General features: G+C 37.3%; 1 long non-coding RNA gene across 1 annotated transcript; it reads right to left on the bottom strand.

Annotated features, from left to right (window-relative positions):
* Positions 1–2509: 2509 nt before the first annotated feature.
* Positions 2510–8059, bottom strand: LOC104220947 (uncharacterized). Its single transcript, XR_709614.2, has 3 exons — positions 7055–8059; positions 4329–6832; positions 2510–4239 (listed from the first exon to the last, which is right to left on the bottom strand). It is a non-coding gene; the product is annotated as an uncharacterized lncRNA (long non-coding RNA).
* Positions 8060–16021: the final 7962 nt, after the last annotated feature.

Consider the following 16021-nt stretch of genomic DNA (forward strand, 5'->3'; position numbering starts at 1 on the left):
TTGGCTTAGGCTTGCCTGAGTTTGTTTGCTTTAGCCTATTGTTAAAGTTGCCTTTGTGTTACTGCATTTGTTCCTTTCCACCTTAGTCCAGGTGCTCTATATCCAAGATTAATATTGGTCTGACTAGCAATTATTTGCCTATGATCATGTGTGACTTTGTCCCTTAACCCAGGCTACATTCAAATAGAAATATAATTTCAGAACTTAGTATATAATTAGACACAATAATTGGACAGAATTTCACATACTTACCCTTTCTATGACTATCCCTGATTTACCAAATAGTATTCCAAATCCAACAGCCCAGCCTTCCACCTAAAGCTCTAAGAATTCCTCGATCTTTCTTCTGTAGTTCCAGATTGTTGTGTTCCTGATCCACCATCAGTAGTAGTTCTAGAATTTTTTTTGTGTTGTAGATCTAGCTGTTGCAGTAGTAGCATATTGTTGTGCTACAGATCCACCACCAATAGTAGTACCAAAATGACCTCCTGATATAGCTGTAGTAGCCTGGGCATTTGCAGTACTGCTCCCAGCACCAGCTGTTGAACTTTGTCCTTTTTAAAATACCCAGAATAAAAACACTAGCAAAAGACTAAAAAACACTTAAGTATAAGATATTTGTTTCTTACCAGGATCGCATAGACTTTCTTATGCCTACTGTTTTGCAATGAGAACAGGTCATTGGGGTTCCCTTCCTCGATCTCTTACCAAATTTCTTTGTAGGTTCATCTTGAGCCTTCCTTCTATGTTTTTTAGGTCTACCAGGCATCTTAGTTCTTATAGGAGGTTCAACTTTAGGGTTTTGAGTTGGAGGTCACATCTCCATGTTGGTCATAGGTTGAATGTAACAATTGAATGCCTTGAGATATGTTTCCTTCTTACACCAATGCTCAACATATAGTCAGTAATGTCATACCTTTTAAAAAAAATTGCACAAGGGGTATGGGAGTAGGATATGCCTTTCAGCTGCCACATTCTACATATGCACTATTTCTTTACAAAATCAACTATGTATCACTCTTTCTATATCACTTGTCTCTCCAACAACATCCTCATCAGCATCATAAAGTGACTCATCTGCATCCTCTTTAGAAGAAACACCCTCACATTTCATCCAATTCAATATCAACACATGGAATATTAACAGCGTGACATAAATAAACATCAATTAAATCTCCATCATGAAGGTCTTTGCAGAATTCTAACACATCAACATTCATACTTAATAAATTGAAATGCTCCTTTTTTATTGATCTGACATGCAAATTTCTCCACACCTAAGTATCCCATATCATTTGCCCATTTGTTGAATTGAATAACATGCAATTCATCAGTGCCGGTCGTTACAATAGTAGGCCATGTTACACCATTTTCATACCTCATTAATGGGTCAGCTACTAGTTGTCCCTGATTGTGAAATTGTAACTTCACAAGAACATTCATCCTGCCTCACTTCACTACGCCTATGAAGAAGATAAGATAAGTCCAAATCCATAAAATATTTAAAAGAAAAAGATAATATTATCTGAACACGTCTTTGAAAAAAAAAATGCGGGAAAAGAACCCTAACTTTATCACTTTAAGAGCCAAAATTTTCAATATGATAAAAAGCCCAAATCTTTTAACCCTATATGCCAAATCAGCGATGGAACCGATAACATTCAGAAAAAAAAGAATTTAGTATGTTATTCCAAAAAGCCCTAATTGTAAACCCTAAATAACTAAAGAACTATTGCATGCATACAAAACATTATCTATCATGACCAACTTCAATAACACAAAGACACAAAAAAACAACCAGAAATTTCATGAAAGACAACAATCAGACATTTAATGACTTTTATGTTTCTGTGGAGGAGAAATCGACGGTACACGAAACACTCAGGTTCTTGTTTTGGGGCCTCTTTTGAACGAAAAATAAATACAATATTCAGATGATCTGATGGGTGAAAAATAAACACAATAACAATCGTTTACTCCATTTGAGCAGACGATTGAAAATGTTAGAGTTCTTTGGGAGAGACGACTGAAAATGAAAATGAAATGAGTGTTTTAGGTTAAAAAAAAATGAATGGGAAATAAGTCAGTGCTTAGTAGGTTTTCGCGCCTAACACGTGGCAGGTTTTAATTTGTTTATTACTGATTGGGTTGGCACGTCTGTGAAATTGTAATGTGTCAGAGGTGTTTATTAATTCACTTATGTTCAAGTTGAAGTGTTCATATGGAAATTATGAAAGTTTATTTACCGGCATAACAATCGGGTACAAGTTTAAGTGGCCAGGAGGCCTTTTTGCCTTTCAATTTCAATTTATTAAGAACTCATCTGCTATTAACATGGCTTGAAGCTTAGTTGGTGCCATTACCCGAAGCAAACTGTTGAAATATAAAGAAACAACTGAACAAATACTAAAATGCTTAATACCAAGCTGTTGAAATATATAAAAAAATAATTAAAAAAATACTAAAGTGCTGAAAATTACCATAAAAGTGTCACCGCCATAACATCAAGTTCACCACAAAAACAAAGTCATTGCCATAACTGATTCGACGCATAAATAAATTTTTGTTTAGAAGCAGTAAAACTATTGGCATAACTGATTCATCACAAAAACAACAAAAAATTATCAATTTATATGTCTATTGATATTACATAACATTATCGTAACCAATAAAATAATTTAACTTCTAATTGTCCTAAAGCATGGCCCGTTTAGCTTTCAGTTTGGTAATTCTTCTTTCCTTCTCTTTTACCAATTGGTTTGAGGGCACTGTTGCTTTTCCTTCTCAAGTGATCTTTCTTGGGGAATATGGCAGATTATTAGGTAAATATACACCATTTTCATCTCCCATGATACCAGTAGGATTCCTTTGTTTAAGCCCAGTGTGAGCTTCAGAAATCATCTTGGGCATTAGAGTTAAATCAGATTCACACCCAATCTCGTCAATATCATAAAATTTGCATGTTAGCCTCAGACTGAAAGGTCGGATCAGATTCAAGTTGACGTGAGTGACTAGAAAACTGATTAAAAGACATTTCATCCAGGAACAAGAATGAACACAAAATCTGGATCTTGGGAATTTTGAGGTGTTGTCATGTGAATATCTTCTAGTGATTGAGAAATTTCTTCATGAGAAGATAGATTGCGCTTTCCTTTGACTTACATGATTTGAAATTTAAATTAGGTATTTGAAATATGTTATTGTTAATTTAGAATGGGAATATAAAATTATTTTACTAGTGGACATCTTCTGATGTTATGTTCCGGTACACTACAATAACCACAAGTCATGCGAAGCCCTTTTCTTAAAGCTGACTATATCCTTCCATTTTCCTAGCCTCATCCTTTTCTCTCGTTCTCTTTACCCTTGATCTACCAACCATTTTAGATAAAGGTGGTGGCTCCATGGCATGGCGTGGTTCTACTTTCCAGATTTTTTTTTACCTCTAACAGGTTGTACCTTATGCTTATAAACCAGCATATAAGCCTCCATAGAGTACCACCAATGTATCCCAATTAGTGGATCAACTTTTTATGAATCAGTACTTTGATGGCACGAGGACATAGGATCCCAGACAAGCCTCATGCCCTACATGTACACTTCTTTGGCAATAAGTTGACTATGTGCCTATCTACACCCTCTGTTAATTCATACCCATTAGCTCCATTCAATTTAACTTTGCACCCTTATGTAATGTGCTTGTAGTCCTTAAACAACCTTATTGCAAGTGAAGTGATACCTTCTTTCTAATTTCTAGCTTCATCTTCATGCTCTCTGATCATGTTCATTACCTTTGCGAAACAATCACAAAACAATTACATAATAACATTTAACTCAATTTACAAAACTGAATATTAATGATAGAATTCTTATCACCTTGATCCTAATATCCTCCGGCATCTTTATAATAGATTTTGACCTGGCTTCCAGAATCCAAGAATTGAAGGATTCTATGAAATTGTTATACACCATATTATTCTTGCATTTTGTGTCAAAGTATGTGTTCTACACCAACTTTGAGGTGGATACCACAATAGGTCTTTGACAGCTTGTTCAGACAAAGAACCCAAATTCTTTAGTTGATCCTTAAAATCTTCATCATATGTGCTTCAAGCACACCGCCACATCTTCCTCATCTCCCTATCCCTCTTGTTTTTCTTTGCCCTATTAGCTTTAATGTGTCTTACACAAATCTATGATTTGCTTTAGGAGCCACTATAGAAACATCATCTAACAACCCTTGTAATAGTTAAAAAATAGCAAGAAAGAAAGTAAGTTTATGAATAAGGACCTAGTTTAAAGTAAATAAATTAGTAGTAATAAGATACCTTTTGCATATCTGAGATAAAAGTCACCCTTTTACCGTCCTTCAAGTCCAATAAAATCCTCAGCATCTCCACAAACCAACTCCATGTCCTATTAGTTTTTATCTACCACCGCCCAAACAAGTGTATAGAAATGATTCACAGAATCTTGTCCAACAGCCACCAACAGTTGCCCTTGCATTTCCCTTTTAAAAATGTGACATCCCACATTATGAAAGGTCTCAAACCATCTTTAAAGTCATGTTTCATAGATTGAAAGCACACATACATCCTAAGAAATCTTCTTTTACTTTATGCCAAAACTTCCTTGGATATATTTATCACCACATCAAAACCAAGATTGCTCTCTCTCAATTCTTGTGCATATGCCTATAATCTATTGTAGTTATCCAGGTAACTCCCCTCGTATCTTTGATCTTATACTTAGGATTATTCTGAATTTTTCTCTTAAAGTCATACGCTAAAGTTTTGGAATAAACCAAAAGAATGGCCACACTAGTTGTCCCTTGCAGAATGGTGGTACATCACCACCTTTCACTCAGCAACCAACATGACTCCATATGAAGCTGTTTATGGTCAGAAACCACCTCCCTTACTCCTCTATCAACTTTTTGATTCCCAGCTAGATGTGGTTGATAGAAGCTTGATACCAAGTAAAGCCACATTAAGAACTTTAAAAGCTCATTTGGAAAAAGCTCAATACAAAATGAAGATGCAGGCTAACAAACGCAGAATTGACAGAAGCTATCAAGTTGGTCATTGGGTCTTCATCAAGTTGCAACCTTACAGACAACTTTTTTTTAAGAACCATGCTTTTCACAAGTTATCTGCTAAGTTCTTTGTCCCTCTCCAAATCATTGCCAAGGTTGGACCAGTAGCCTACACTCTAACTCTGCCTTCACACTCTAAGATTCATCCAACCTTCCATGTTTCATTGCTCAAGAAGAAGCTGGGAGCTCACACTGCTTCTGTGATATTGCTTGTGGTCCATTCTGATTTATGGCATGCTTTGCTGGAACCTGAAGCCATATTGGATAGGAGACTGGCCAAGAAGCATGGCAAAACAATTGCACAAGTCCTTGTTACATGGATGAATGCTGCACCAGAGGACAACACTTGGGAGGATTTACAAGACTTCAAGCTCAAATTTCCACTTTTTAATCCCTGAGGACAAGGATTGTCTGGGGAGGGGGAGTATTGATATGAGTCTTTGTATAATAACTATAGTTAGATGAGTAATCCTAGTTAATTGATGAGGAGAAGTCGAGTTAGCAGTTAAACGCTGTTAGTTAGAGGTTGTTAGTAGAGGCACGTGTAGGTCATGTGGCTTCCAAAAGTTAGTTATAACTAACTAACTGACTCTCGCGTGGATTCCATTATATAACTCACTAAATGCTCCTTTGTACTCAGCTGTTATTGTGAGATGTAATAGCATTCTCTCCTTCTCTTTCTCTGAATCGACTGTGTCACACCTCCTTTTACCCGCCCCAAGAGGATATAAGGGAGTTTTTCCAATTAAAGTGACATAATCGAAATGGGATTAATTAATTTATCAGAGTCGCCACTTGGAATAGTTTATGGTGTTCCAAGTCACCGGTTTATTTTAAAATCCCAAATCGAGGAAATTTCGACTTTAATTTATAAGTCTGCGAACCAGAAATTCTAAATAAGGAATTCTGTTAACCCGGGAGAAGGTGTTAGGCATTCCCGAGTTCCGTGGTTCTAGCACAGTTGCTTAAACTATTAATATTGGCCGATTATCTGATTTACTACATGTTTTAAATCTATGTACATTTTTAGCTTTATCACCGCCTTTTAATTATTTTAACCGCTTTTAGGATTTATGAAATTATTTCATGAACAAGTTACGATTGTCGTACACTTGTTTGTTTTGGAACACGTCGCGAACCACGCTATATGAAATGCACCCGCGATTCGTGATATATTTATTTTATTATTGTTCGAAGTTGTTATAATTGGGTTACATGAAATGCACACCCGAATTTGGGAATTAGGTATCATAACTATGTCACGAGAAACGTACCCATAGTCACGATGATTTAAACGCGCCTAAAGAAAACTACGATTATTCATAATTATTATTGTTCTAAACTAGATCGAGGCTCAACTGTATGGATGATGATTCAAGAATTATAGAGTTTAAACTTGGGTGGGCTTTGATGTATTAAGACTAACTTGATAAATCGCACGGTTAACACCATACCAATATTACAAAGGCAGTAAATGACATAGCAAATAACCTATAATTTACAAATATAAATGTTAAAAGTGTTTGGTTTGCAACTACAGTTACAAGAAGTATCTTTTAAGAACAAATTTTAGCAGAATGTTTAACTTGGCAACTGCGATAGCTTTACTATTTAGCAATATGATTCTACAAAGCAAAAGAAAAAAAAGTTAAACTCAACGGGGCGGCATCAGTTAATAAAAAACTCGAATTAGGAGCTTTATGGTGCGCAATCAGCCCAAATACTATAAATCATCATCTGCAAATAAACAAATATCAACCAAATGCCATATCCATCAGTAAGACTTAATTTGTCTACTTGTTCAACTAAACATACGACTAGTATTAGAGATTAGCATAGAAGAAGTTCTCAAACAAATTCAGCCATTAAAAACATGCTATATATATGGAATTAGGCAACAAAACAACTTGAATCTCATTCATGATTTCAATTTAAAATAGCAAAGACATTTGGACATACCTAAACAGCGACAAGCAAATTTTAAAGGCCGAACAAAGGCTGAGAATAACTATGGTGAGTCCAGCTAACAATTGAGATGAAAATAGCAACCAACAGCAGTCCGAAATCGGAGGATGAAAATTCGAAGCCCAGGCGAATCACTTCGAAATCAGCAGCAAACCAACACAGCTGACATAACAATGACACCGGAAATCTCGGACTAAACCAAGCGAACTCCAGCGATAAATTCAAACCACCCTGAAACTCAATCGACTAATAATGCTTGCATTATGCCTTCATGTTTGAGTTTTACTGCCGATGTGAGAAGAGGAAAAGTTGGGGAGAATCGCATCATTGATGCACATGAACTGAGGCTACTGAATAATCGGCAAATTCAATGGCAATTTGCCAACGCTAGAGCCAAAGCTGCTCTAATGGTGCAGACAGAGACATCAGAGGTAATAGTTTTCTAGTATGCCACTGGTTTTCTAGATGTTGGTTAAAAAACGGGTCTATTGTACAATTTTTATTCAATAGTTCACAAAGATACTGAATATGCAGCATCATCTTGGATTTTACTAATTGTTGCTAATCTTTGCATCGAGTATAAATGTGGAAAAGCAATAAATTCTTAAAAAACCAAACAAATAAACTCTGACTATGGTTCTCTGAAGGGTTTACTGTGCTTGACTGGTTGGAAGAGTGAGGATTGGAAAAATGAAGTAAAAAAAGAGTAATGGTTGCTTTCTTGGTCTGTTTGGAAGTAATGTTGAGAGGTGTGCCACTGTTGCTTCTCCTGAAGATTGAGAGAGAAGGAAGCAAATCCGGGAGGAAACGACGCTTATCTTTTTGGAAAAGGAGGGCCTCCGATGCGCGTGTAAATCAGAAGCTGGAGAAGGAAGGGGTAAGGTCCTGTGAGGTGAGCTGAAGAAGAAGAAAAATAAGGGAACTTTGGTTCTTGAAGAAGATGAACGGAAGGGTCTGTGTCAAACGGCGGATTTTTCTGTGTATAGGTCTCTATCTGATATCTTCTCTAGGTTAGCTTCTAGGTTTTAATTAAAGGATAGTGGGTTAAGGGCTGATGGGTTTGGGCTGGGTTGGTTTAAATTTGGGCATGGATCTGGGTTAGCTTTAGGGAAGAATTGGGCCAATTTGGTACCAAAAATTAACCCAAATTCATATTCCGACTCGCTAAGGCGAGAGAGGACAACTCGGGATCTGGACCAAGTGAGGTGCATAAAAGATGATGACGACAAAGTTTTGATGGGAGATGACCAGATTAAGAGGAGGTGGCAGACCTACTTTCATAAACTTCTAAGTGAAGAAGGGGATCAGGATATTATACTTGGGGAATCGAGGAATGCCGACAGTCACCATGAATTAAGTAATTGTAGGGACATTGAGATCGATGAAGTCATGGAGGCAATGCGTAAGATGAGAAGGGGCAGAGCTACCGGGCCAGACGAAATTCCGGTTGAACTGTGGAGGTGTGTGGGTAGAGCAGGCTTGGAATGGCTTACTGCATTGTTTAGTGTTATATTCAAGACTAATAGGATGCCTGAAGAGTGGAGGTGGAGTACAATGGTCCCGTTGTATAAGAACAAAGGTGATGTCCAGAGCTGTAACAACTATAGGGGCATCAAATTACTAAGTCATACCATGAAAGTTTGGGAGAGAGTGGTAGAAATGAGAGTGCGAAGGACGGTGTCTATTTCAGACAACCAGTTCGGGTTCATGCCGGGACGATCTACCACAGAAGCTATCCACCTTATTAGGAGGATGGTGGAACAGTACAGGGATAGGAAGAAGGATCTTCACATGGTGTTTATTGATTTGGAGAAAGCGTACGATAAGGTTCCTAGGGAGGTCTTATGGAGCTGCTTAGAGGATAAAGGGGTCCCGATTGACTATATTAGGGTGATTAAAGACATGTATGATGGAGCTAAGACTCGGGTTAGGACAGTAGGAGGCGACTCTGAACACTTTTCAGTTATTACGGGGTTGCACCAAGGGTCTGCGCTCAGCCCATTCCTATTTGTCCTGGTGATGGATGCACTGACTCATCATATTCAAAGGGAGGTGTCATGGTGCATGCTATTTGCTGATGACATTATTCTAATTGACGAGACAAGAGGCGGCGTCAACGAGAGGCTAGAGATTTGGAGACATGCTCTTGAGTCTAAAGGTTTCAAGTTGAGTAGGACGAAGACGGAATACCTCGAGTGCAAATTTGGAGTTGAGCCGACGGAAGCGGGAGTTGAAGTGAGGCTTGACTCTCAAGTCATTCCCAAGAGAGGTAGTTTCAAGTACCTTGGATCGGTTATTCAGGGGATCGGGGAGATTGACGAGGATGTCACACACCGTATAGGGGTGGGGTGGATGAAGTGGAGGTTAGCGTCGGGAGTCTTGTGTGACAAGAAAGTGCCACCGTTACTAAAAGGTAAGTTTTATAGAGCAGTGGTTAGGCCTGCCATGTTATATGGAACTGAATGTTGGCCGGTAAAGAACTCACACATCCAGAAGATGAAAGTAGCAGAGATGAGGATGTTGAGGTGGATGTGCGGGCATACAAGGATGGATAAGATTAGGAATGAAGATATTCGAGAGAAGGTGGGTGTGGCCCCCATAGAGGACAAGATGCGGGAAGTAAGACTCAGATGGTTCGGGCACATTCAGAGGAGGAGCACTGATGCACCGGTGAGGAGGTGTGAGCGACTGGTTGTAGTGGGCACGCGGAGAGGTAGAGGACGACCTAAGAAGTATTGGGGATAGGTGATCAGACAGGACATGACGCGACTTAGGATTACTGAGGACATGGCCCTTGATGGGGAATTATGGAGGTCGAGCATTAAAGTTGTAGGTTAGGGGAGAGTTAGGAATATTTCTACAGCACAATAGAGTGAGACTAGCCAGTTAGGAGTTAGACTAAGAATGTCATTGGTCGTCTATTGATGCAGGGCTTTACCTTCTAGTTTTACTATACCAGCCAGCTAGTTCGTATTTCGTATTCTGTATTTCATATCTCTTATATATTGCTGTTATTTTATTATGCATTTTTATGGTACTAACATACCGGCTCCTGTTGCTTTTTTTGAGCCGAGGGTCTCCTGGAAACAGCCTCTCTACCCGTCGGGGTAGGGGTAAGGTCTGCGTACATATTACCCTCCCCAGACCCCACTTGTGGGATTATATTGGGTCGTTGTTGTTGTTGTTTTCTTTAATTAATTAAAATCCTAAATTAATCTATTTTGTAAAAATTAAAATTATTTATTTATTAAAACAACTAAGTAAAAACACTAATTTCTAAAGACTAAAACCTAAATATGTAAAAATGACCATTTTTGTGATTTTTGCTTAATAAAATTAATTCCTACATACAAATTGAGCCTAAGATGACATGAAATTAAAACGTGACAATTTTTATGATTTTTAAATATTAAAAATGCATGAAATGTAACTAAATAAAAAAAACTCTAGAAAATCAATTAAAATTATTTTTGATCTATTTTTAGGAGTTGTTTTTACGTAAGGCAAAAATTAGGTGCTCATGGATTGACCTTCATTGTGCTCTTGGGAGCCACTGTTCCAGAGTAGTTCTTTTCGTTACTCTTTATATATTTCTTTCTTCTTTTTAGTTCTAGAATTTCTGGTACGTATCATCAAGCCCACCTTTTCTTACATTCTTCAGAAGCCAGCACATGCAAGTCAAAAAGAAAGTAAATATGGACCACATCAGAAACATACAAACAAAAAAAATTAGATTCTAACGATATTTAACAAATAATATGACTACAAACGAATAAATTACCCCCACCCACGTGTTTAATAACCGCAAATTTCCGACGAGAAAATCGACAAGGGACCATAAGTGAACAAAAACGAGTAAATAACACCATTAAAAGCTTCAACCAACATAAATAAAGTAAAAAAGTGCATTAGACGAACAAGGTTGTAGATACCCAAAAATTCCAAACCCCCCAAAAAAATAAAGCATACAAAACAGTAAACACTCACCTTCGACTTTGGATATGAATCTTTAAGAGAATTCTTGAAATTCCTATGCAGATTTATTCCAACAACTGACTTCACACTCAAGAATCAGGTCTAAGCCATGAAAAAAGAGTGGAAGGTTTTGCTGAAGAATAATCGCTTGTTCTTAGATTCTAGTTAAATAGGTAATACGTATTATGGGTCAGCTGGTCGGTTCAGGCATCTTTTTTAAAGATGAATTTTAATTTTGTTTATTGTTTGATACACGTGGCACATTTATAACGTGCCACATGAAAATTTAAAGTGTAAATCTGACCATAACTGGTCTGTTAAATTTCATGGGCAGACTTAGAGCAAAAAAAAAAGTTTGAGGATATTTTTGGTCCCAAAGATTAACGGAGAATATTTTTTAGCAATTTTCAATACGTTAAGGGCATTTTTAACCCTTTTCCGAATAACTTATTAGCCAGTTTATACTCTACGATATCCAAATGCAACTGGATTACACCATCCAGTTACAAATAGGTCGAGAAACAATAGTCTCCTTTCATTGGCTTTGGACCGAATGATTCTACTGTATATGATGTACCTATTCTTTTTATAATTATGTACTTAAAGTGACATCTAGTTTAATTACAAAAACTGTTAGCAAACCAAAAAAGAAGAAATGAAAAAAGGGCAAAAAGAAGAAAGATAATAGCAAAAAAATAATAGGATACGCAAACAGAAATAGAATAAGCAATCATCCACTTTATCTTAATGCACAATATCGACAATTTCATTGTTTCAATGAGAGAGCTGTGGCAAATATTATAGTTCTGATGTTCCATAATCAAATTGCAAGTAAATTTATTAAGAAAGTTTTATTTACACTAAAATTTAACTTTTGATATCATTCGTTTTTCATTAACTAGAATACATAGTTATTATTATACTTGTTGCTAGTGTTAATTTTTATTGTTATAATCGTGATCGTGATGGCAGCTTCCGTCGTCATTAACATTATTCTTATTTTATAACAACAACAACAACAACAACAACAACAACAACGATCCAGTATAGTCCCAAAAGTGGGGTCTGTGGAGGGTAGTATGTACGCAGACCTTATCTCTCCCCGATGGGGTAGAGAGGTTGTTTCCGATAGACCCTCGACTCAAGAAGACGTAAAGAGACAATATATCAGTACCATCAACAAAAAATCATGGAAATAATAACAACATCACAGGAACCAGTGAATAGATGGAAAGCAGAAATAATAACCAATAAATAAGGCGTGACACTATGGAAAATGTCACGACCCTAAAATCGACCAGGTCATGATGGCGTCTGTCGTGAAAGTAGGTCAGCCGACACAATTCCCAAATCAAACCATTATTCTATAAAAGTCATTTTTAAGTCATTAATTAACAAGAAGCCCCATATTATAAGTCTGAATAACCAGTGCGGAATAAATACACAAGCCCGACATCGGAATGTCATAAGTCATGAGCATCTACTACAACTGTTCTGACGACATCAAGGCCAACATGGCCGGGAAAATCACAAAAAATATACTAAAGAAGAATAAAGGAGGGAGAAAAGTAGGGCTACGATCGCCAGGCAACTACCTCGCTAACTCCGATGAACCTGCCACTAAGTAATCAACATCCGCCATCGGGTTCAGAAATACCTGAATCTGCACACAAGGTGCAAAGAGTAATGTGAGCAAACTCAGTAAGTAATAAAAGTAAATGAAAGCTGAGCAGTAAGAAAACACGTAAAATCACGTTATAACGCTACAGCAAATGCAGTACATTTCCAAAACAGTACAAAAATCATTTGTTTCGTAAATCAAGCTTAGTTTCAGTAAAACCCCTTCCTTTTTAAAACATCTTCCAATAGTTTCAAATGACTAATAAAACAGTGAGTAAAAATGATAGATATATAAACACTCCCTCGAGCAAAAATATGTACCATAAACCGCCCCTCGGGCATAATATCAACAGAACCAGCCCTCGGGCTACTTCACAATCACTCGTAATCAGCCCCTCGGGCATACCATGAATCAAGAACCGCCCCTCGGGCGAAACATGGATCAACAACAGCCCCTCGGGCAATAATATGAATCAACAATAGCCCCTCGGGCTACATCACATCACTCACGCTGGGTACCCGCACTCACTGAGGGTGTAAAGACTTCGGAGGGGCTCCTACAACCCAAGCGCTATAACAAGCCATCTTGTGGCATAATCAAACTGGCCCTCGGCCTCATAACAAGCCACCTCGTGGTATAACAAATGAGGCCCTAGGCCTCATGATCATGAATCAGTAACAACATGCTGCACCGCACAACCCGATCCCATAACAATCCTCACAACACAGGCCCTCGGCTCGCTTAGTTAGAAACCTCTCAAGCCACTCGGGCAACAATAAATAAGATGCTCAGCCTAAAATATCATTTAAAATATAAAAAACGGAGTAAATACGGTTGAGTTATGAAAACAGTAGAATACAACATGACTGAGTACAAATATGAATTCAAAACAATGAGGAATAGTAGTAAAAATCTCCTAAGGGTCCCAAACAGTTGGCACGAGGCTCAAATATGACATTCAACCCAAAATATGATAATACTTTCCAAAACACAATGATATCAAATAGTTTTCAATCAAATACGCAACTTAACAGTCATACGAGATGGACTAATTCATAATCCCCAATGGTGCACGACCCCACACTCGTCATCTAGCGTGTGCGTCACCTAAAGATAGTATAACGATGTGAAATCCGGGGTTTCATACCCTCAGGACAATATTTACAATCATTACTTATCTCAAACCGGATAAAACTCTAGCCCGTGATGCCTTTGCCTCTCGAATCGGCCTCCAAATGCTCCGAATCTAGCCAAAATCAGTATATTATCATCAACATACGCTAAACGAACAAAGCCCAAGCGAAAATAATCAAATTAACCCAAAAATCCCAAAATTGCTCAAACCCGGCCCATGTCTCGAAATCTAACCAAAGTCTCAAAATCTGATAACTCATTCAATTATGAGACTATCCATACTAGTTTCACTCAATTCCGACTTCGAATCGGCTTTCACATCCCAAAAATACATTTTATGAAGCTCCACATTTTTTTCCCAAATTTGCATCCCAAATCTCTACTCAAATGATGGATCCAACGTTATAATCATGTATTTTAGCCAAATTTGAGTTAGAATCACTTACCCCGATGGTTTTCTTGAAAATCCTTCGAAAAATCGCCAAAACCCGAGCTCTCTAGGTCAAAATATGAAATAAAATCCCAAATCTCGTATTTATAGTGCACCTCTCGGATTCCCGTCACCGCTGACCACGGTAAAACACCGCTGACCGCACTTCTGGTGGCTGCACAGACATGCCTTAGTATTTTGGCCATAACTTCTCTACATATGTCCAAACTATGATTTCTTTACCTTTCTGAAAACTAGACATGAAGGGCTACAACTTTCGTTTTTGAATCATCTTAAAATTCCTTGTAGATCAAAAGATATAGGCTTCCGAAGTAGGACCAACGAACCTGTGGATTCTACCCTACACCGCCTCAACGCTCCTTTGTCCGCCTCAGCGGTAAAACTTCTGCCTCAGCGGTAGATTTAAGCACCAGAACCATTGTATGAGTTCCGATAATGCCCAGACCCGCTCAAAACTCACCCGAAACACACCGAGGCCCTTGGGACCTCAACCAAACATACCAACACCTCCCATAACTTCATTAAAACTTAGTTGAGCCTTCGAATCACTCAAAATAACACCAAAACACCAAATCAACTTCGGATTCAAGCTTAAGAACTTAGGAACTTTCAAATTCCACAAACAACACCGAAACCCATCAAATCACCTCCGAATGACCTGAAATTTTGCACACATGTCACAAATGACAGTACGAACCTACTCCAACTCCCGAAATTCTATTCTGACTCTGATATCAAATTTTTCACTACCGACCAGAAATCGTCAAATTTTCAATTTCGCCAATTCAATCCTAATTCTACCACGGACCTTCAAAACACAATTCGGACGCACTCCTAAGTCCAAAATCACCTAACAAAGCTAACAGAGTCGTCAAAATTCAAATCCGAGGTCAAATACTACAAAGTCAAAACTTGGTCAACCCTTTCAAATTTAAAGCTTCAAGCAGAGAATCATTCTTCCATATCTATTCCGATTAACCTGAAAATCAAAATTGACGATTTACATAAGTCATATTACATCATACGGGGCTAGTCATACCTGAGAACTGGCGAGCAAAGTGCAAGTGCTCAAAATGATCGGTCGGATCGTTACAAAAACGCAAGTGTAAACACAATAAGTGACCACTAGCAGTCTAAGACTAAGAGCCCGTTTGGCCAAGCTGCCAAAATCTGCTTATTTTGAAAAGTACTTTTTTGAGAAGTACTTTTGAAAAAAAATGTTTGTGTTTGGCCAATTCATTTAAGAAAAGCTTTTTGCAACATTTGGTAAATAAATTGTGTTTGGCCATTCTTTCTAAAAAGTACTTTTGAGTGTCAAATTACTAAAAAGGATAGTACCATGGTCTTATAATTTTTTTAAATAGAAAAATAAAATTAGATATTTATCGTAAGAGACTTTTATTATTTTTTTTATTTGATTTGATTAAAATATAAAGCATAAAGTAAACAAACATATTAAATATTTAAGACAATTTTACATATAGTATAGTTATACCAAAGCATATGATATTATCTAGTATAATTACTTATTTTTATATGATGATATGAATAATTAAAATAACATCATTCAGTATAAATTAAAAGTCTATCCATTAATTACTATATATTAATAATCCATCATAAAATAATAAGTAAAGTCAATTACACATGATAATATTTTTCAACAATTTCATCTCTACTTCTATCATACAATGCATCCATATTAGTAAAAGACTTGCCTCACGTTTCTAAAGTAATATCAGAAGGCTCATCTCCTTCATCAATCTCTGCAGTAATGTCC

The sequence above is a fragment of the Nicotiana sylvestris genome, chromosome 3 (genome assembly GCF_000393655.2).
Source record: "Nicotiana sylvestris chromosome 3, ASM39365v2, whole genome shotgun sequence".
Taxonomy (NCBI): Eukaryota; Viridiplantae; Streptophyta; class Magnoliopsida; order Solanales; family Solanaceae; genus Nicotiana; species Nicotiana sylvestris.